The sequence below is a fragment of the Hibiscus syriacus genome, unplaced genomic scaffold, assembly GCF_006381635.1.
Source record: "Hibiscus syriacus cultivar Baekdansim isolate YM2019G1 unplaced genomic scaffold, ASM638163v2 tig00117034_pilon, whole genome shotgun sequence".
In the NCBI taxonomy this organism is placed as follows: domain Eukaryota; kingdom Viridiplantae; phylum Streptophyta; class Magnoliopsida; order Malvales; family Malvaceae; genus Hibiscus; species Hibiscus syriacus.
This window is the reverse complement of record NW_024063533.1, coordinates 1,871,771-1,896,596: the sequence shown is the minus strand read 5'-3', so window position 1 is coordinate 1,896,596 and position 24,826 is coordinate 1,871,771. Positions and strand designations below refer to the sequence as shown.

The 24,826-nt window shown below is 31.4% G+C and overlaps 1 long non-coding RNA gene across 1 annotated transcript in view; it reads left to right on the top strand.

The window, feature by feature from the left end:
* Positions 1 to 23,804: 23,804 nt before the first annotated feature.
* Positions 23,805 to 24,826, top strand: part of LOC120196738 — a 29,379-nt gene continuing 28,357 nt past the window's right edge. Inside the window, exon 1 of the long non-coding RNA XR_005523208.1 lies at positions 23,805 to 24,000. This is a non-coding gene — a long non-coding RNA (uncharacterized LOC120196738). The remainder of the gene's footprint in view (positions 24,001 to 24,826) is intronic.

Sequence of the window (24,826 nt, the reverse complement as noted above, 5' to 3'; positions counted from 1 at the left end):
GTGGAACATATATGTGGTACTTCGGTACACTTATTTGGTCCATTGTATTATGTATATGGTTCTTAAGGAGTGGTCCTTTGAGACATATGTGATATGTGGTTCGTCAGGACATAATGGTCATTCGGGACAAATTCTAAGTGCCCTAGTGGGAATTATACGAGCTATGGTGACAACATATGTGCACAACCTCAATGTACTCGCATATCTTTAGTTCTCCAAAATGTACACGGGCTAATAAAATAAATAACACAAAGAAACTCTTGTAACATTATATGCTTTGTTTATGAAAGGTATGGTTTGAAGTGCTACAAAAGTTAACTATCAAGATTATATTGTTCTAAATGGATTAATGATAATGATAATGACAATAATGTGATTAGGATAATGATGATATGTGTGTATGTATATAAATAGTTAAATGAATTGTATGATAGTTAAGAAAATTAAGTGTAAGAATAAATAATTAAAAGATATGAATGAATATAACATTGCTATTAATGACATGATTTGTATATGTGTACATTTGATTATATGTATTGTTATATTATTTTGGGTGATAACATTGTCTGATATGTTAATGCATGGTTAAGTAGTTAGAGTTTCCTTTATAAGTTAATGCATCATTAAGTCATCGACTTAGCGTGTGAGTGTTTCACACGTAGGTTTTTAGAAGCAAAATGAAGAGCAAAACAATGATAGGCAAGGCAAGACAGGTCAGATTCTCCTTTCCATTTATCAGATCAGAATTGTAGTTGAGTATATATATTTTGTTGTATATAGTGTAGTTGGCATGTAGTCTAAAGATGTAAATTGTATAAGCTCTGATATGTTTTGTAAAACCAATTGATTTTAAATAAATGAAAAGTAAGCATTTTCTTGAATTGAGAATTTAACTTTTAGTCATTTTCTAAAAGAAAAATGTTTGAAAAGTCAATGTGACATCTCGGACTCGGATCCGGGTCGGATACGGGTTGGGGGTGTTACATTTAATGGTATCAAAGCTAAGGTTTAGCATGTTATAGGCTTAAACCGAAGTCAAAGAAGTTTTAGAATGTGTACATGCCAACTTAAAGTGGAAAATTTCTGATCTGATAGTGTAAGGAGTATGTTGTCTTGCTAATAAAATAAGATTTGTATGATATGTAGAAATTGATTATAAGAATTGTAACATCCTCAATAATGGGTTAGTGATCATATTGTAAAGTTTTAGAATTTGGTGACTAGAGTAGAACCATGAATTAGTTCAATGATTTATTTGGAAATAAATCATAAAAGTTGTTAGTAATTATAAGATGAATTGAAGGGCAAAATGGTCATTTGACAAGGAAGATTTTTTATTTTCCTTATAAGATAAGGAAATCACGTGGGAAGAGAGAAAAGGTTCCAGAGTTCTCTTCTCTTTTTCCTTCTTCATACGTGAAGGCTTGACTCAAAGGTGAGTTTCTTTGTTTGTTGATTAATTATTGATTTTAAGGTTGGGTTATGATCATTAGATGATAATTAAGCTTAAGGAAAGCTTAATTTGTTCTAAAACAATAAAATGAAAGATTTAGAAGAGATTAAAGAAAATGAGTTTTTAGATGAATTTCTGAAAAATATTTAATAAGTGAAATTTGAGAAGGAATTTGACTTGTCATCACTAAGAATAAGAGATATATGAAGTTAGAAATGATTAATAACAAAGTTGAAAGTTTAGTAAGATTCTTAAATCTTAAGAATCATGATGAGATATGGAAGATAAAGATGGTTTACATGGATATAAGTTGGTTTAAGTAATGGTAGTTGAATTCAATGACATAATAGGGGCTTAAAATAGAAGAATTGAATGAAGAATTGATGGTTTTCGGGCTTAAAATGCAAATTATGGGCAAGGTGTATCGATGCACATTCAATGTGCATCGATGCACTCTTTAAAAAAGAAACATCGAATGCAATTGGTGCATCGATGCATAAGGAGTGCATCGATGCATCCCCTTAAAATGAAAACATCGAAGGTAATTTGTGTATCGATGCATATGTAGTGCATCGATACACATGTTAAAGAATGCATCGATGCACTGTAGAATGCTTCAATGCACTTCAAGGGGAAATTGAAATAGACATTTCTTTTGGTCTAAGAAATGATAGATTAGAATATATCAATTGGATACTGATATGTATCAATGTATGATTATATAGATATCGAGCATGAACAAGTTCTGGAGCGATTATCAAGTCAAGATTTGATCGAAAGAAAAAAGAAAGGAAATCATAAAAGTGAATTGGAACTTAGTGAGGCCCATGTGAGTGCATATTAGTTAGTCTATGGTGCTAAATAGAAACAAGACTTGCGACAAGTCTATTTCATATATTAGAATGCATGAATATATGATTATATGTATATGAATGACATGAATTGTATGTATGCATGATTATATGTGTTAACATGCTTTTGAATGTAATGATATGAGAATTATGTGTTATATGACTGCATGAGAAAGATATGAGCCATATGACATGATATATGTGAACATGAGAAAACAAGGTATAAGACATGAACTATGTAGATAACAAAGATTTAAGTAATAAAAGAGAAAGTGGTATACACTTGGTGGTATAAATACTCATAATTATATGGACATGTAATATAGGTTAGGTAATGAGGAATTATGGGTCTATATACTAGGAGAAGATATAAGAACCATGGGTAAAATATATAATAAGTGTACACAAACTCTAGGGTATGTTATAAGTGGAAGGGAACTATATGACATATAGTATATTGTAGGGCAATGATTTATGTGAAATATGATAACCAAGTACAAGTTATGTAAGTTAGATTCTATGTAACTAATATGATGGACTCATATGATTAAATGCAGACTGAAATAAGTTGAGTAACATTGATGTATAAATATTATAGAAAATGAGAATCAGATGTAACTAAGAAACACTGCATAAGTTATTATACTAACATTTAATAGTAGTTATATAAGAATTATATAGGAAATCATATGTGAATATATGTTTAGATAATAAAATTATATGAGATGAATTGTGAAGCTATGTGATATGTTATGAGAAATGACCCATGTGAATACATGAGCTTATATGAATTAATGATGTGAATGTATATGTGAATATAAGTAATATGAGCTACGTGCTTATGAGATATGAATATGGAACATGAGCTATGTGAAAATAAGTTAAGTAATTACATGTGCAAATGGAAATGTTATATGAAACGCTATGTGGATATGTGAAGATGTGTAACGGTATAAAAGAAAATGCCCATGTTATGTGATATGAAAGCTAGGGGTATAGTTGGTATGCCAAGATTCGAGGGATTAACAGTGGTCCTTCGGGATATAGTGGTTCTTCGGAACAACCAGTGGTCCTTCGGGACAAATATTCAGTGCCCCTTGAGGGAATTATATGAGCTGTGGTGACAGCATAGTGCACAACCTCTATGTACTCGTATATCTTTAGTTCTCACATGTGTACATGGGATAATAAAGAGATAATATAAATAAAATTGATATGATGATATGTTTGTTTCCTTGTGAAATGTTATGTGTGATATATGATTGTACAAATGGTAATTATAAGATCATATGATAAAAGGAATCTATGATAGTGATAAAAATGAACATAATGATATAGTTGCTTGATTGTATATGTTATATGATATAAGTGAGTACATGTTAAGATATATGATATGAACATGAGAGATTATATAAACAAGAGAATAAGAGATATGAATGATAATGACATGTATGTATGTATGTAGTGTATTTGTTACATGAATAAGGATATGAGTGGTATGATATAATAGTAGTAATTATTCATGCATGATTACAAGTTATAGTTTACATTATATGTTTATTTGCCTCACTAAGTCATAGACTTAGCTTGTGATTATTTCACACGTATGTTATAGAAGCGAGAAGAGAAGCGAAGATGAGCAAGACAGGTCAGCATCTCCCTTACAAAATTTCAGATTAGAAAGTAGATGATTTAAATGTGTTTGGTTATTTTGAATATAGTTGGCATGTACTAATTGATTGAGTTAAATATGTTATGGTGGTCAATTTATGTAAATAAACTGCTTTCACTTTAATGAAAGTTTTAAATTTTCTTTGAATTTTTGTCAAGAGTCAAAGATTGAAAAGTCAATGTGACACCTCAGACTCGTATCTGGGTCGGGTACGGGTTGGGGGTGTTACATTTAATGGTATCAGAGCTAAGGTTTAGCCGATTCTCGGCATAAACCGAAGTCCAAAGTGTCATAAAATGTGTATATGCCAACACATAGTGAAAAAAATTTCTGATCTAATAGAGTAAGGAGTATGTTGTCTTGCTAATAGAATAAGATTTGTATGATATAGTAGAAATTGATTATAGAAATTATTAAAGTGAATCGATAGCTGACAAATATGATGGTGATAGCAATTCACCTACCCTGGCCAGGCAGGATGAAGAGCAGAAACCTCAGAAAGTGTCTTATAAGATTAAAGGTTAATTTCAGAAAGTTGAAATCATATTAGAATAGTGATAGAATATATTCCTAGTTTTGAATCAGAAAAGTGATGTGAAGTATTCTTATTATTCCTTGGATAAGATAGAATATGGTGAACAAGTGTCACCATAAGAGCGTTAAAAGATTAAATGATGTAGTGAGAATTGGTAGAAAAGCTCAAGAATAAGTGCATCAGTGACAAGAGTATAAGATATAGAAAGCCAGAGTTTATGAGTTGAAACAAAGAATAATGTTGTACATAAGAAAAAATATGGATATGATAAGAGATTGCATTTTAGAAAGAAAAAGTTAGCGTTGGCTAACAAGAATATGTGATGGGAATGTACTGGAAGTATAAGATTGTAAGATATTATTAGGATATGATAACCAAATATGAAATGGATCTGGATACAGTTGTATATTTGAGTAAAGCTGAGGATTGATAAGAAGAGTTTGGAGAATGTGTATATCGATAATTAGTTTATAAGACAAAGAAAGTTATAATGTTGAGTTGAACAACGGAAATTTCAGTATGTATGAGAATAGAGGTGAAATTGACAAGTTAAGTAAACGAATTTTGAGATAATTTCGATTGGAAAGGATGTATATGGTTGGTTGACTAGGGCTTGTGCTCTAGATTGAACATATGTTATTGATTAGATATCAGTGTAAAAGTGATAGAGTTATAAGATTAGAGGAAAATAAAGTTGAGTCAATCAATTATGATGTGAATCTGAATATAGTTGTGTATTCTGATAAGATAGCTATGATGTAGAAATGGAGATAATTATTTGCATGAAACCTTAAGGAAGGAAAGATATGATTTGTGTATAAGGAATAAATAAATGAATAATGGAATAAAGAAATGAAAGGGATTGAATTAAAGGATCAGATACGATAAAGGTTATATGGAAGTGTAGATGATAATTTTGATATATAAGTAAGAAAAGTGTGCAAGGTGATGTGAAAATATTCTTTAAAGTGTATGTTGAATCGTATTTAAAGAAGATTTAATGTCGTGTTCTTGGTTAAATGATGATGGAAAACAAATTTGGTTATTATAAGGTAGTTAGAGATAGATTTATGATGTTGAGTGATGAAAATGAATGTTATTGTCTATATAATGAGTGACATTATATGGATTTTGGAAATGTCAAAGGAAAATGCAGAATCGAAGGAGATAAAAGACATAAATGGATTGAGGTTATGGGTTACTGTGTATATGATAAGTGACAGTAGATAAATGTATAAAGGAAATCGACAATTGAAGAAATAAAGGAAGGAAAGATTAAGTAAAGGAAGTAGCATGAGAATATTAGAAGATATGTTCTTATTGATATGTTCAGTGAAAATTCGAGGACGAATTTTCTTTGAAGGAGGGGAGATTTGTAACATCCTCAATACCGGGTTAGTGATCAAATTGTAAAGTTTTAGAATTTGGTGACAAGAGTAGAACCATGGATTAGTTCAATAATTTATTTGGAAATAAATCATAAAAGTTGTTAGTAATTATAAGATGAATTGAAGGGTAAAATGGTCATTTGACAAGGAAGATTTTTTATTTTCCTTATAAGATAAGGAAATCACGTGGGAAGAGAGAAAAGGTTCCAGAGTTCTCTTCTCTTCTTCCTTCTTCATACGTGAAGGCTTGACTCAAAGGTGAGTTTCTTTGTTTGTTGATTAATTATTGATTTTAAGGTTGGGTTATGATCATTAGATGATAATTAAGCTTAAGGAAAGCTTAATTTATTCTAAAACAACAAAATGAAAGATTTAGAAGAGATTAAAGAAAATGAGTTTTTAGATGAATTTCTAGAAAGGAGTTAATAAGTGAAATTTGAGAAGGAATTTGACTTGTCATAACTAAGAATAAGAGATATATGAAGTTAGAAATGATTAATAACAAAATTGAAAGTTTAGTAAGATTCTTAAATCTTAAGAATCATGATGAGATACGGAAGATAAAGATGGTTTACATGGATATAAGTTGGTTTAGGTAATGGTAGTTGAATTTAATGGCATAATAGGGGCTTAAAATAGAAGAATTGAATGAAGAATTGATGGTTTTCGGGCTTAAAATGAAAATTCTGGGCAAGGTGTATCGATACACATTCAATGTGCATCGATGCACTCTTTAAAGAAGAAACATCGAATGCAATTGGTGCATCGATGCATAAGGAGTGCATCGATGCATCCCCTTAAAATGAAAACATCGAAGGTAATTTGTGTATCGATGCATGAGTAGTGCATCGATGCACATGTTAAAGAATGCATCGATGCACTGTAGAATGCATCGATGCACTTCAAGGGGAAATTGAAATAGACATTTCTTTTGGTCTAAGAAATGATAGATTAGAATATATCAATTGGATACTGATATGTATCAATGCATGATTATATAGATATCGAGCACGAACAAGTTCCAGAGCGATTATCAAGTCAAGATTTGATCGAAAGAAAAAAGAAAGGAAATCATAAAAGTGAATTGGAACTTAGTGAGGCCCAAGTGAGTGCATATTAGTTAGTCTATGGTGCTAAATGGAAACAAGACTTGCGACAAGTCTATTTCCTATATTAGAATGCATGAATATATAAATATATGTATATGAATGACATGAATTGTATGTATGCATGATTATATGTGTTAACATGCTTTTGAATGTAATTATATGAGAATTATGTGCTATGTGACTGCATGAGAAAGATATAAGCCATATGACATGATATATGTGAACATGAGAAAACAAGGTATAAGACATGAACTATGTAGATAACAAAGATTTAAGTAATAACAAGAGAAAATGGTATAAACTTGGTGGTATAAATACTCAAAATTATATGGACATGTAATATAGGTTAGGTATTGAGGAATTATGGGTCTATATGACTAGGAGAAGATAAGAACCATGGGTAAAATATATAATAAGTGTACACAAACTCTAGGGAATGTTATAAGTGGAAGGGAACTATATGACATATAGTATATTGTAGGGCAATGATTTATGTGAAATATGATAACCAAGTATAAGTTATGTAAGTTAGATTCTATGTAACTAATATGATGGACTCATATGATTAAATGAAGACTGAAATAAGTTGAGTAACATTGATGTATAAATATGATAGAAAATGAGAATAAGATGTAACTAAGAAACACTGGCATAAGTTATTATACTAACATTTAATAGTAGTTATATAAGAAATATATAGGAAATCATATGTGAATATATGTTTAGATAATAAAATTATATGAGATGAATTGTGAAGCTATGTGATATATTATGAGAAATGACCCATATGAATACATGAGCTTATATGAATTAGTGATGTGAATGTATATGTGAATATAAGTAATATGAGCTACGTGCTTATGAGATATGAATATGGAACATGAGATATGTGAAAATAAGTTAAGTAATTACATGTGTAAATGGAATGTTATGTGAAACGCTATGTGGATATGTGAAGATGTGTAATGGTATAAAAGATAATGCCCATGTTATGTGATATGAGAGCTAGGGGTATAGTTGGCATGCCAAGAGTCGAGGGATTAACAGTGGTCCTTCGGGACATAGTGGTTCTTCGGAACAACCAGTGGTCCTTCGGGACACAGTGGTTCTTCGGGACAAATATTCAGTGCCCCTTGAGGGAATTATATGAGCTGTGGTGACAGCATAGTGCACAACCTCTATGTACTCGCATATCTTTAGTCCTCATATGTGTATATGGGATAATAAAGAGATAATATAAAATAAATTTGATATGATGATATGTTTGTTTCCTTGTGAAATGTTATGTGTGATATATGATTGTACAAATGGTAATTATAAGATCATATGATAAAAGGAATCTGTGATAGTGATAAAAATGAACATAATGATATAGTTGCTTGATTATATATGTTATATGATATAAGTGAGTACATGTTAAGATATATGATATGAACATGAGAGATTATATAAACAAGAGAATAAGAGATATGAATGATAATGACATGTATGTATGTAGTGTATTTGTTACATGAATAAGGATATGAGTGGTATGATATAATAGTAGTAATTATTCATGCATGATTACAAGTTATAGTTTACATTATATGTTTATTTGTCTCACTAAGCCATAGAATTAGTGTGTGATTGTTTCACACGTAGGTTACAGAAGCGAGAAGAGAAGCGAAGATGAGCAAGACAGGTCAGCATCTCCCTTACAAAATTTCAGATTAGAAAATAGATGATTTAAATGTGTTTGGTTATTTTGAATATAGTTGGCATGTACTAATTAATTGAGTTAAATATGCTCTGATCGATTTTGGTTATGGTGGTCAATTTATGTAAATAAACCGCTTTCACTTTAATGAAAGTTTTAAATTTTCTTTGAATTTTTGTCAAGAGTCAAAGTTTGAAAAGTCAATGTGACACCTCAGACTCGTATTCGGGTTGGGTACGGGTAGAGGTGTTACAAGAATTGTCGAAGTGAATTGATAGTTGATAAACCTGATGGTGGTAGTAATTCACCTCCCCTGGCCAGGCAGGATGAAGAGCGGAGACCTTAGGAAATGTTTTGGAAAAGCAAATGTTGTTTTCAGAAAGTTGAAAACATGTTTGAATAATGTTATATGGTCTCCACAGTTATGAAGTGGAGAAGTTGGATGAAGTAGTTTAGTTACTATACATGAGTTGAAGTATAGTGAACAGATGTTATCATGAGAATGATAGAAGAGTCAGTGATGTGGATATTAGTTTAGAAAAGTTCAAGAATAAGTATTTGATGATAAGTTATTAGATATATGAAGCCAGAGTTTATGAATTTGAAATAGATGAATCATAACGTGTATGGATAAGAGTGTAGTTTGATAAGTTGAATGAATTGTAGTTAGGTTAATCTAAAGGAAAATGATGTGTAAGTGATGCATGGAGGGCTTATGCCTAAACTAAAAGAATATTATTAGTGTTGTAATTGTTCCTTTTTCAAGAAGTGGTTAATTGTGTTAAAGATCTAGAGAGAGCTCAGAATGATTAAGAGAATTGGTATTTTATAAAGATTATCACTATCAAAGAGATATATATTTTGGGTTTCAAATACAATCATGGTTGGAATTAGTAGTATTCAATGTTAAAAGATCAAATCTGATAGAAATCAGAAACGCTTGAGTAGTAGGATCTGATACTGGAAGATAACGTAAAGAGTTAAGAATGAATATGAAGTTAAGTGGTGGATTGGATTGAGAGTTCTGTTAGAAATTATGTAAAGTGAAGTTGGAATGTTTAAGTTGGCAAAGTAAGAATGCAGGTTTAATAAGTTAAGTAAATTATTGTTGAGTTATGTCCGAATGGAAGAATGTATATGAATGGCTCAATGAAAGTTATGCTCTAGATTGAAAGTACTGATGTTAACTAGCAAAATTATATGATCGTAAGTGCGTTAGAGTTAAAGGATTAGAAAATGATGTCAAGTTAAGCTAACCAAGAATAACATAGATTTGGACATGGTTAGTTATGTATCTTGATCATGTAAAGGTGATGTAGTGATGGAGATAAGGATTCATATGTTTAATGGAAGTTAGGGAGTGAGAGAAAAGTAAAGCTGATGAAAAAAACTAATATGTGTATTGTGATTCGAATAAGGATTTCATAAAGAACAAGGTTTGCGCAAATAATGTTAACTATCAGAGTTATGAAAATGCAATAAAAAGTGTTGATCAGGAATAAGTATAAGTGATATGAAAGGAGTATGAGAGCATAAGGGAAAAAGATATAATCTATGATACAAGGAGATCTTGATTTGTGAAGGAATAAATAGATAAGGAAATTAAATGAAAAAGGGAATTTAAAGGAACAAGTATGACAAAGGTTATATGGATGTGTAGATAATAAGTTTGATATAGAAGTATGAAAAGTGTGAAAGGTGTTGTGGAAAGATTGTTTGATTCAGTAAAGTATATGTTTACTCATATTTGAATAAGATTTAAGGTTGTGTTTCTTGGTCAAATAGATGTAATCAGAGAGATAAGAATTTAGTTATATGTATTAAGGAAGTTTAAGATACAGTTGAATGATTATATTCTTTTGATCCAGTTGTCAAGGATAAGCCTGTTATTTTGAATGATAATAGGAGAAAGATTTGGTTTATGTTGCAAAGCAATTAGAGAATGATGAAAGAAACCAATTGACTCATAAATTGTGAATGGTGAGGATTAGGGTTTCTGTCTATATGATTGGTGACATTATATGGATCTATAAGTATGAATGTAAATGAAGAAGTGAGTGAGTAAAAGGTAAGTCTTCTAGCGGTAAATAGGAAAGATTAAGTAAATGAAGCAACATGAGAACAATAGAAAATATGTTCTTATCGATGTGTACAATGAAAATTCGAGGACGAATTTTCTTAAAAGGAGGGGAGATTTGTAACATCCCAAAAGTAAGGTTAGTGACCAAAATAGAAGTTTTTGAAATATAGTGATTAATTTCAGAAAAGATTAAAAGTTTAGGGACTTAATTGGAAAAATTTTGGTGTTGGAGTTAATAGTGAAGTTTGAAAGTAGAAAGGGTATAATGGTCATTTGATATGAAAGATTTTTATTTTCCCTTTATAAAGGATTTAACCACGTGGAAATGAAGGAAAATAAAGAAAAGTCTGGATACTTGGTGGAGTTCTCTTCTTCTTCTTCCAGTGCCACCATAAATAAGGTAAGTGTAACACCCATCTCCTATATACCCATACGTATACGAGGCACATATGTCACATTACTAATATTAATGTTCCTAATAAGAAAACACGTAAAATTTTGTTTCATTTTTATAAAAACATTTAACTTTCTTAAAACAAAACATATCTTAACTTAAATAAACAACAAAAGAGATGTTTAAACACTTCATCATTTTACAATTGTTTAATCTAAATACTTATCAGAGTGTTTTTACTAAATCATATTACATGCCAACTAAAATATAACAAAAAGTAGACAAGTATGTCATACGGTTACTGATGAGGCAACTCTGACTGGATATCCAAAAGATCTCTTTACTTAGTTGTATTTAACCTACACGTGAAATGAACACACGTTAAGTATTACATAGTGAGGCATGACTAATCACAAGTAAAACAAGTTATTAGATTATACTTCTCATTCCAAAGAAACTTTAAATACCATGAGTAAGTCTATAATTTGTATCACTGATGCTTTTAACCTCATTTTTCAAACATTACTATCATTTATAAATTTAATTGGAATTTCATACAAGCAATATGATTTCCTTATCATTTTAGCACACAGAGTGCCCTATCTGGAAATTCATACACTTAGTATGATTTTCTTACTCTTTTAGCACACAAAGTGCCCTATCTGGAAATTCATACCCTTTGTATGATTTCCTTACCATTTTAGCACACAAAGTGCCCTATCTGGAAATTCATACACATAGTATGATTTCCTTACCATTTTAGCACACAAAGTGCCCTATCTGGAAATTCATACACATAGTATGTTTTCCTCACCGTTTTAACTCATAAAGTGCTCTATCTGGAAATTCATAAACATAGTATGATTTCCTTACCATTTTAGCACACAAAGTGCCCTATATGGAAATTCATTCACATAGTATGATTTCCTTACCATTTTAACACACAAAGTGCCCTATCAGAAAATTCATACACATGGTATAATTTCCTTACCATTTTAGCACACAAAGTGCCCTATCAGGAAATTTATACACATAGTATGATTTCCTTACCATTTTAGCACACAAAGTATCCTATTTGGAAATTCATACACATAGTATGATTTCCTTACCATTTTAACACACAAAGTGCCCTATCTAGAAATTCACTATACATACATCAATAAATCATACTATCATGACTACTATAGTATATACATACATAATTAAATACACTCACTTGGCTCACCTTGCTTAGATATCCAAAATAAGAAGATAATTATTCCGGAGCTTGGGCCTTGCCTTTCAACTTACTCGACTCAAGAGCTTGTTTTGGATCTATTTCACATTCATTAAAGACATGCATAATGTCAATTGTTAGTATGTTTCCTAACAATTATAACTTAACATTAATCAAAATATTTATTATCAACTTCCTATAACATTTCAGCCCTAACTTAACATTTCTAGCCCTTAGGTATCGATACCCCTGCTTATGGTATCGATACTACCCTATTAGGGTATTGATACCCCCTTCATATATCAATACCAAAATTAGCTTCGAAGTAACCTGTATCGATACCCTCATCATGGTATCGATACCCCTAAGCTATGGTATTGATACCCCCTCTAGGTATCGATACCCAAATTAGATTCGAAATTTACTGGTATCGATACACTTACCATGGTATCTATACCTCATTGCTCGAGTACAGATACTGGTTGAATCAATATCGATACCTCTTATGTAATTTAACCTAATTCTTGCCTAGGGTATCGGTACTGTTCCATAGGATACTGATACCCCTACCTAGATTTTCCAGTTTTCCACTCAAAAATTACTCATATTTGGGTAATTTTCATCTCCTTTACCCCTAACAATACCATATAACACTTCTCTACTTAACCTTACAAACTTTCCTTCATTTAGTCTCTTAGAACATCTAAAACCATTCAAGAACATTCTATTCTAAGAATCAAACCATTTTTTCTAATAGTTTTTAATCAAAACCAAGGCTTTTAATCTCTTACATATCTTTTTGACAAGTCAAATTTACCAATAAACATCCATAAACATTCCTATTTAGACATATCCCTCAAAAACCCATTTTGTTCAATCTCTAATATTTCCTTCATAACTTAGTTTTGATCACTTTTTATCCTTCCATAAGCTTCTAGTATACTCACTGCATCAAAACCCCTACAAAAACAAATGAGTAAACTAATAAATTGAAACTCACATTTGAGCTATGGAGGAAAATTAAGCACTGGAAAAAGAAGAAGAAGAAATGAAGTTGACCAAGTATTTTTTTCTCCCCTTTTTCCCTACTCTATACTTTAATACCTTAAAAGAATGAATTTAAAATTCATCTATTCCCATTTGACTAAAATGTCCCTTTATTCCTCTATTATTACAATTTAGCTTTAATTATTATTCCCAAATCATTCTTATTTTTATAAATTACTCAAATAAATTCTAAAATATTAAATCCTTTCAATAAAGTCCCTAATTCAACATTTTGGGGCATTACAGTAAGTTAGTCTCAAGTGAAGATTTTCTTTCATTTTTAAGTTAGGTTTAATTCTTGAGATGATAAGAAAGCTTAAGGTAGCTTAAAACTCTAAGATGATTAAGTTAGAAAGGATTAAAGATGAGAGGTTTATAAGTGAAATCTTAGAAAAGTGTTAGTAATTGAAGTTGGAAGTTAAATTTGATTTGCCATCAGTCATAATAAGAAATTCAAAGTGTTAGAATTGGAATTAGAACATGTTGAAAATTTGGTATGATTCTTGATTTTCATTTGGAAGATGAGATTTTGAAGATAAAGAGGTATTAAATGCACAGGAATTGGTTTGGGTATGCATATTTGAGTTAAGAATATTAAAGGGGTTAAAACATGAAGGATTTGAGTTAGAATGAGTGAATTTTTGGGTTCTAAAAGTGAAATATGGGCTTTGAGTATCGGTACTGCATCAATAGGTACCGATACTTCAAGTCTGGAATTATCAAAGCCATTTAAAAGGTATCGATACCTAGGAAGGTAGTATCGATACCATAAGGAAGGTATTAATACCAGGAAATATCGAATGAAATTTGGGTATTGATACCCAGGCTTGGTATCGATACCCTAGCTAGGGAAGTATCAGTACCATGCTTTGGGGTACCGATACTACTCAAAGAGGAAATTGTATTTAACATTTCAATTAGCTTGAATTATTAAGGATCGAATTATGATAATTGGAATGTTGATATGTATATTATATGTATGATTTTGTAGATATCAATCGAGAGCAAAGTCCAGACCAATCGACAAGTATTAGGCATCGAGGAAAAAAATAAGAGAACGATATTGACTAGTGAGGCCAGGTGAGTGTATATTAGTTAGTATATGATGATGAATGTAAATAAGACTTGTGATAAGTCTATTTCCTATATTAGGATGCATGAAATAATGTATATAAGCATGTTAATGATATGAGTATGTATGTTGTTGTACATGTTATTTAATTTGTGTAAATGCATGTCATGTGCTTATGATATCAATACTGTGATGATAAACTATATGAATATATGAAAGGTGAACTAAGCTATATAATATTGACTTATGTGACTATGTGTAAAAAGGTATAAGTTATTTTATTATAAAGTGTGTGAAAATATGCATATGAGATAAGCCATGTTAATGTGAGCTATGCGTTTATAAGTGATATGATCACATGATATGATAAGAAGTGATGAAAATATGTGTTTATGTGATATGATTATGTGAAATAAGATAAATAATAATATCCATGTCACGTTTCATGAGAGCTAGATGTATAGGTTGCATGCCAAGAGTCAAGGGTTCTACGTGATCCTTCGGGACATATATGTAATTCTGTGGAACATATATATGGTACTTAGGTGAACTTATTTGGTCTATTTATTATGTATATGGTTCTTAATGAGTGGTCCTTTGGGACATATGTGATATGTGGTCCTTTGGGACATAGTGGTCCTTCGGGACAAATTCTAAGTGCCCCTAGTGGGAATTATACGAGCTGTGATGACAGCATATGTGCACAACCTCAATGTACTCACATATCTTTAGTTCTCCAAAATGTACATGGGATAATAAAAGAAATAACATAAAGAAACCTCTTGTAATGTTATATGTTTTGTTTATGAAAGGTATGATTTGAAGTGCTACAAAAGTTAACTATCAAGATTATATGTTCTAAATGGATTAATGATAGTGATATTGACAATAATGTGATTAGGATAATGATGATATGTGTGCATGTATATAAATAGTTAAATGAATCGTATGATAGTTAAGAGAGTTAAGTGTAAGAATAAATAATTAAAAGATATGAATAAATATAACATTGCTATTAATGACATGATTTGTATATGTGTACATTTGTTTATATGTAATGTTATATTGTTTTGGGTGATAGCATTGTATGATATGTTCATGCATGGTTAAGTAGTTAGAGATTCCTTTATAAGTTAATGCCTCACTAAGTCATCGACTTAGCGTGTGAGTGTTTCACACGTAGGTTCCTGGAAGTAAAAAGAAGAGCAAAGCAATGATAGGAAAGGCAAGACAAGTCAGATTCTCCTTTCCACAGATCAGATCAGAATTGTAGTTGAGTAGGTAAATTGTATAAGCTCTGATATGTTTTGTAAAACCAATTGATTTTAAATAAATGAAAAGTAAGCATTTTTTTGAATTGTGAATTTAACTTTTTGTCATTTTCTAAAAGAAAAATGTTTGAAAAGTCAATGTGACATCTCGGACTCGGATCCGGGTCGAATACGAGTTGGGGGTGTTACACTCAGTTTTTCTATTAGAGCTAAGGTTTTTTTTATATTTTTGAGATTTTTTTAGCTTATTTTGGGGAGTTTGGATGGTCGACCGGAGGTGGCTGACGGTTGGAGGTGTCGGCCAGCGGCGGGTTATGATGAGTGGAGGAGGTTTTCCAGCGACGAGTTTCGGTGAGTGGAGGAGGTTTTCGACCGCTGGTTTTGGTTTTAGGGTGTTTGATGAATGAGTTTTGGTTTAAAGGTTAGGAAGATTTGGGTTGGTTTTTGAAGTGTTCTTGGTGTTCTTGTTGGTTTAAGGTGAAAAAGTTGATTTTTATCCTAAAATAACAAGTTTGGATGGCTTTTGAGTGTCGCTGGAGAATCAAAATTTGTTATTTGGGATGAATATTTGATATTTCATAAGAAAAATGAGTGTTTGATCAGGAAAAAAAGTTTTGGTTGACTTTTGGTGTTTATATTGGATCTAGACTTGGTTTTGGCTTGAATATTTGAAGAACATGAACTTGACAAGAGCATGGTGAATTTAGAGGATTTTCGGTTGAGAGGTTTTTTAGGAGAGTAGAAATTTTTGGAGGAATAAAAATGAGCTCTCTCTTAATATTTTTGGGTCTTATAGTGTTTAATGTTTGGGATATTTGCTTCATTAAATCACCATAGTGTTGGCGTGTTTTACTTTAGGGAAGTGGCTTTTCATTTATTTTATTTTAGTCACTATTTATTTGTAATTTGTACTCTGAATTTTAATTGAATGCAATTTAGTCATTAATTTCTTTTTAATTGCTTTGAATCTTTTATTAAAAGTGTTTAATTCATAATATCAATTATTAATTTGTAATATTTTAAAATAGTCCCTTGTTTAATTATAAAATAGTACATTTAGATTTTTCAATATTTTAATTTGATCATTAAATATTAATTAGTCTTTAGATTCTTTAATTAAGCCTTAGATTTTTATGTTCTTTTAGCTTTAATTAAAATCTTATTTTGGGTTCCTTAATTAGAAATCAATAAGTTTAGTAATTTACTTTTAGGATTATTTCCTTAATAAAATTAATTAGAAACACATAAATATAAATTCATAATTAATTAAAAAGAATGTTTTTTAGTCTTAAATATTAAAAAGGGTGGTCTTAAAGTAATTAGACATCCTTGTTTAATATTTTTTGAATAAACAAATATTCTTTAAAGTGGCCACCACGAAAATTAAATAGGTTCATTAATTCTAAACAAAATGGTAGATGTTTGTTTCTACGTTTAAATTGCTAAGGACAAGTTGTTCGATTAACGTTGAAGGATTGGCCTTCGTTCTTTAAATCAAGAAACATCCTTATTCTTTTAATAATTAATTTGGGTTAATTGTCCTTTTAATATTCTTTTTAAGGTTTAATAATTGGTTAATTCTTAAGTTTTTAAAGATGACAATATTTTATTATTTCGATTAAAACATAAGAAATAATCGCCTTAATTCCAATTAGGAGGTTAGTTTATTCTTTAATTGGAAATATATGAATATTGTGTGTCTTTCTAAAATTTTAAAATGTTTTTAGGGAATAAAAGGATAATTAATTAAATAAATATTCAAATTTCTTAATTTTTCAATATAGAGATAAAATAATAATTGAAGGTACAAATTTTAGGCTTTGTGGGAGTAGTAATCTTCCCTAAGCGTAACCGACTCCCAAACCCAAAATCTCTAAAAAGTATACCAAATCACGCATTTTTAATTTTTTTATTTTTAAAGGGTGTATTCCAGTTTTTTAACCTACCTAATCTCAAAGGTTGATGGTGACTCCAAACTTTTTAAATCTTTTCTAAAATTTAAATATATTATGATTTTCGTATTTCGAAAAATAATCGTCGCGACAACTTGCAATCTTCCATTATGAATTTTCTTAAAATTCCCTCTGCATACTTCTTTTTAGATATAAATATTATATCTTGCATTTGCTTCATTTCGACTTCAAGGAAGTATGAAATTTCACCAGTATATGTCATTTAAAATTCTTTAGTCATAGCTTTCTTGAAATCATTAGACATACCTGAATTATTTCCCGTGAAAATCATGTCATTCATATATAAGCACACGATCATGATATCACCATTTTGGTTTTTCTTTGTGTATAAAACATGCTCGTACGGATTCTTTGTGAACCCATTTCTCTAGAAGTATTCATCTATTCTCGTGTTCCACACTCTTTGAACTTGTTTCAGTCCATATAGATATTTCTTCAATCGATAAACTTTATCTTCTTGCCCTTTTTTAATGTACCCAGGTGGTTGCTCAATATAAACTTCTTCTTCTAGGTAGTCATTACGAAATGCTGACTTCACATCCATCTGATAAATCTTTCATTTTTTTGTGTTGCAATTGATGTGAGAAGTTTGGTAGTCTCGATTCTTGCTACTGGAGCAAATACTTCATCATAGTCTATTCATTATATTTGTTTGTAGCCTTGGCAACTAGTCTCGCTTTATATTTATTCACTTTTCCTTCCTTATCTTGTACACCCATTTGACTCCAATTTTGTTGTGATCTTCTGATCGAGTTGTTAGCTCCCACATATCATTTTTTTTATCAATGAAATTTCTTCATCCATTGTATTCTTCCATTTGTCATATTCAACCATTTTTTTGTATGTTATTGGATCAATATTCACAAGTAAGCAGAAAAGTGAAACATTTTGTAATTCATAATCATTGTATCTTTCTGGTATTCTTCTCTCCCTCATAGATCTTTGAACTTCTGTGGAAGGTACGCCATAACTTTCTATTCCACTGATGTTGTTGTTTGGTGGCGGTGATGCAGTTGGATTTTGTTGAGTACCTTGATCATCATCTTGTTTTTCTTGATTGATAAGATCATCATTATCTTCATTAAAAAATAGTCCTTCAACTTTCTTTTCTTCTTTGCTCCATCTCTAGTTTTCTGCTTCATCGAACTCAATATTTCTTGAAATTATTACCTTTTTGGTAAGAGGATTATACAGTATGTAGGCTTTACTTATCTCATCATAGCTGATGAAAATACATTTCTCTCCTCATCATCAAGCTTCTTTCTGATCTATTCAGGAACGTGGGCGTAAGCAATATACACAAAAGTCTTAAGGTGTCCAACTCTTGGTTTTTGACCATTCCATGCTTCATTTGGTGTCATGTACACACTTTTTGTTGGACATTAGTTCAACAGGTAAATTCCACATTGAACTGCTTTTGCCCAGAAATTTCTAGGTAGATGCTTGCCCGTTATCATGTTTCTTGCCATGTCAAGGATAGTGCGATTTTTTCTTTCTTCTACTCAATTTTATTAGGGTGTGAATCTTACTTTAGCTGATGGATAATTCCATGTTTTTTGCAAAAGTTTTCAAATAAATTTGATGTATACTCGCATTCTCTATCTAATATAAGTATCTTCAAATATTTGTTATTTTGCTTTTCCTCTATTGTTTTAAATTCTTTCAAACTTTCCAACGCTTCTTACTTCTTTCAAAATATAAACCCAACTTTTTATGCTAAAATCATCAATAAAAGTTAAGTAGTACATGTTACCTCCAAGTGATGGGATGTCAAAAGGACTAGCTATGTTAGTGTGCACAATTTCCAATTATCTTCCGGCTCTCCAAGATTTACCAACATCAAAACTTTGTTTATGTTGCTTTCCTTTAATACAATTCTCGCATAGTTGATTTGGAGGGTTAATTTGTGGCAGTCCTTTTCCCATACTTGTTTTCGATAATAACTTCAAGTCCGAAAATCCAAGATGTCCATATCTTAGGTGCCAGAGCCACAAATCATCTTTAATTACAGTCTTCATGCACTTGACTTCTCTTGACTCGATATCAATATTACAAAGGCGATTTTGAGTCATATCGACTTTGGCAATTAATTCTCCATCTTTTTTATGGAGATGGAGGGATTCTTCATCTCCACCTCCTATCCTTTTTCCAGAAGCTGTCCAATGTTGATGATATTGTTTTTCAAAGCAAGTACATAATAAACATAGAATATGTACTTTTTTCATCATTTTTTGAGTAATCATGACTTCGCCTTTTCATTTGATTTCTACATGCGAGTTATCACCAAAAGTTACTCGACCATGGATTGTTTCATTTAATTTCACGAACAGCTCCATTCGACCACACATGTGGTTGCTAACACAATTATCGAGATATTAAATATTTTTCAACTCTTTATTTCCTTTGTAAGTGAGGAATACTTGAGATTTTCAATTTTCTCTTCTTCAGTTGTTGCTACATTATTTCTTTCTTCTTGTTTGGGAGCTGATTTACACTCATAATTATAGCGACCATACTTTTTGTAATTATAACATTGTATCTTTGATTTATTTCCTTGTTGATATCTACCTCGACCTCAGCCTCTAAATTCTCGTCCACTATCTGATGTTTGGTCATTTTTACTTTTTTTAGCGATGACATATGATCGACCACCACATCCTCGTGCTCCTTGTCCGCCTTTATTTCTTCCACTGTAATTGCCACGATTTTATCGACCTTATGTGTAGTTGATGTTGTCTTTACCTTCGTTGACATTCATCTTACTTTGCAAGATTTGCTCTAAATTTTCAGTATCTTCATTTTGTTTAATCTTCTGCACATGGGCTTGAAGTGAACCCACAAGCTCGTTGATCGATATTTGAGATAAATCTTTCAATTCTTCGATTGCCACGACCACAACCACATAACCAAATTTTTGCATTAACGACCATAAAATCTTTTCAATTACTATAACCTTATTGAGCTATTTACCATTTCTTTTCATTTCTATTACCATCACTTTTACACGATTAACGTAGTCATCGATATTTTTCGTATTTTTCATTTTCAACATTTCAAACACAACTCACATTTTTCGCTTTTTCTGCACCTTAAAGAGATTTTTACAAAATCTCTCACGCTTGCTTTGCGGTGTTCGCATCAAATTTTCTTTCGAAAGTAGATTCATCTACTCCTTGAAAAATAAAAAACAATGCTCTTTTGTCTTTTTTAGGGATTCCTTCAATGCCCTATTTTCTTCATTGGTCAAAATTCCTTCTGTTGCTACATTTTCGGGCTTGACATAACCTTCCTCAATGATGTCCTAACAAAAGTCTTGGAAACCAAGTAACATCTTCACTTGAATACTCCAATTCTCATAATTCGTCTTTGTCAATTTTTGGATTTATGGTTGAATCATGTTGACCATCTTCTCCACCACGTTAAACTTGAACCAAACTCTGATATCACTTGTTGGAAGTGTGAATGTCACTCAGTAATTTTATAACTCACACACTATTATTAATATGAACCAAAATACAAATACGTTACAAACATTAGTTGCGGCTAGTTTACAAACACAACCCCGCTATCAAAGTTTTTATAAGCTTCACTATCTCTCGCATTTTTCTTCGTTTTCACTCACTTACTTATAAACCAATGCTAAGGACATATATTTATAAGGGTAATTAACCACCTAAATGAAAGATCTAGACATTGCCAAATTCTTCTTGTATTGCCGCATGAAGTTGCATGTCTTAATGAAATTCCATTTTCTTTAATTTGATGCCACGTTGCCTCTACCATCAACTCAATTGCCACATATTTGCTTTCCATTCTTACTTCTTAAGTAATTCAAGATCTTGCTTCATTAATCAAGAAACATATAGTTTTTGCCACCTTAATCTTGTCGACATATTGAGTCAAAAATCAAGTTTTACTTCTAATAGGAACACTCTTACTGTGTCGAGGGACATCAAGTTTTCAATAATCTTCATTCTCACTCTCCTTTGTTGTATCTAAAATCTAATACACACACCTCGTAGTAAAAATCTTTCTCTCGTCTCAACACAAACCTAATGAATCATTCCCTAAATTTTTTTCTCAAGTGGTCTAATAGTTGCAATCTTCCTCAAAGTCGTCTTCAGTAAAATGTCATTTAGCTAATTCTGATTGAGTTCCCTTTTTTATTTATTCGATTGGAGTGCTCATTTTTCTTCACTCTTGTACTTTTTCTTGTTTTATATCCAAATCTTAGACATCTTTTATCTTTCATTTTTTATGTCTCTCTTAGACATCTTTAATCAAGTAATCTTTATCAAAATTATACGATTCATTTTGATTTTTTTGGCTTTGAAAATAACTGATCCCTAATATTACTTGACAACTATATTCAGAGACTGATGCAAAATTTTATGTTAAAGGGAACAAACTTAAAATTTTAGGAGAGGGATAAATTTATAACATTTTAGAGAGGAGAAACTAGATTATCAATTAAAAATATAAAAAAAATTAAAATATATATTAATTTAAAATTTTCAAACAAAAAAATTACCCTAAGGGCGGATGCACTTGTATACCCATTATTGTTTTTTAGTATAACCACTGGTATCGATCTATGATCAACTAATCCAGATTGGATATTACAAAGGCGAGAGCGACCTTCCGGATTTAGTTGATCAACATTTCTATTGAGTATATTTTATTTTTACAACGAGAACAAGGCATATATGATCTATTGATTAGGTTATCGATATTAACTTAAAATGCACTTTTTATAAAGTTATTTTGTCTCAGGAGTCTCTTTTTTTCTGAAGCCCGTAAAGCAGCTAGAAATTCTTTCAAGAATATATTAAAAAGATCTTTAGAATTTTTAAAAATTATATATTTTTTAATCAGAAACTGAAACTTTTTTACCGAACATTCTCACCCTATCTGAAATTGTGAGAAGTTCAGCGTATCCTTTTCCTAAATCATAACATTCGACATATGTATACCAGAAAACTGTATAATCATAGTATCTTCCATTTGCTATAATCAATTTTCTTCTAAATATTTATTTTACCTTTTAATCAAAATTTAAAATTTAATACACAAGATAAAATAATATTTTTTTTCATAAAAAAACAATTGTTGCAGTTATAATTTGTTAAGGTATATGTACCTCTGTAGTCTGTCTCAAATCTGTCCCCCTCTGCACTATTCTCTGTGTTGTCTTCATTATTGAGCGGTTGGTTGACAATGGAGAATATACATATAATATATAACAATATTCAGCACCAGAGTCGAGACCATTAATCATAAATTAGTTGTTTTCATTCAACTAATTAAGATTCCAGCTTTAGAGTGAGGACACATATTTAAATAGCGAATCGTTATTCTAATAATGCCCGCTATATAATGAAAATTATTATTGTACGATTATGATATATGTAGTGATCATCATAATATATTGTATCTATTATGTCTGTAGTCGTAATAAACCTAATCGAAATCGTATTTACAATCCTAATTTAAATCTCTGAGTGAGGGCTTGTCATGATCATCACTTTTATTGAATGGTCGCTTTTGGCTTGTTTATTTTGTAGATCATTCACTAATCTACTCATTGCTCAACAAATCCAAACATTTTCCATTCAAAACAGAAAAAAATATGCATGAATCATATTCGTCAGTGATTCCAGCCACACTCCTGGATAATAAAATGGGAGATTTTGCAGAAACTCCAGATCATTTATTATATATATAGTACAATAATTGTGCCAGTCACGGGGGCTTCTTATTGACAATGCCACAGTCAATCATTCCACAAACAACCAAGAGAACTGATTTAGGTAGATTATGTAACTATATATTATACATAATCATAAAAAAAATGGAAAAGAAACAAATAAAGAGTGACTAGAGTGTATAGCATTCAACTAAGGAGAAGATTTCTGTGGTGAAGTAGATGCAGAAGCGGGGGGATACCAGGGAAAGGTGGGAAATGGATTGGGGGAAGAGGAAAAGGGAAGGCTGGTGGAGGTGGTGGTGACAGTGGAGTTAGTCCTGGAATTGGTGGAAGATGAAACCATGGTGCTGGTGGTGTAAAAGGTACTGGAGGAGGCTGGAAAGGGTTTGGAAATAGTGGTGCTGGAGGTGTTGGAGGAGGCTGGAAGGGGTTTGGAATTAGTGGAGCTGGAGGTGTATGAGGAGGCTGAAATGGATTTGGAATAAGAGGAGCTGATGGAGGCTGAAAGGGGTTTGGAATTAGTGGAGCTGGTGGAAGTTGAAAAAGATTTGGAATTAACGGAGCGGGTCGAAAAAATATTATTATTATTATTATTATTATTATTATTATTTATTATTATTATTATTAATTATCTTACATTTGTTTTTTGCAGTCCAACTACAAGCAATCCCCAACCCAAACCCAGATTACAGCTCGGGTAAAGCCCAACACCCAGATCTGACCCGAACCGGCCACCAACCCACTGCCAACACCTTGTTGTAGCCATCCCGTCCCCATGCCCTGCCACCAGCAGTAGCACCATTCCCTGCCATCACCAAATGCATCAACAAAATCAGTAGAGATTTTTTTTGTTGTTTATAATTTGTAACAGGGTATAAAACCCAATGAACCAAGCATGTAAAAAGAAGTTTTGATCAGCAATCAAAACAAGAATTCTCAGCAATAAATTTTTTTCAGCAATTGAAAATACAAAGAGAAAGAGACATTTTATTTTTTCGGTTTATCAGTTCAATTAATTGGATTACTATAAAAAAAAGTATAGTTTAGTTTCTAGTTTAGTTTTTAGTGTTATTTGAATTTCAGAGTTTTAAAAATTAAAAGATAAGGGAGTTAGAAACTTAGCTTGTTGTCGGGGTTCAACCAGTACCAAGGTGTCGTTTGGAGGTAAATCAGAGTCGGACTAGTTCGGTTTAGGTTGAACGACCATCGCGTATGGTGGTCGTTCGTTACCCGGTTCTAGATCGAAGAAAAGAGATGGCTAAGAAAGATGAGGGGCTGTCCTCGTGTGTTCCCTACGCCGTTTGTTGGTCTAGGCCGGAGTGGAATGGCCACCCATATAGGGCGGCCGAGGCGTCGCTGACT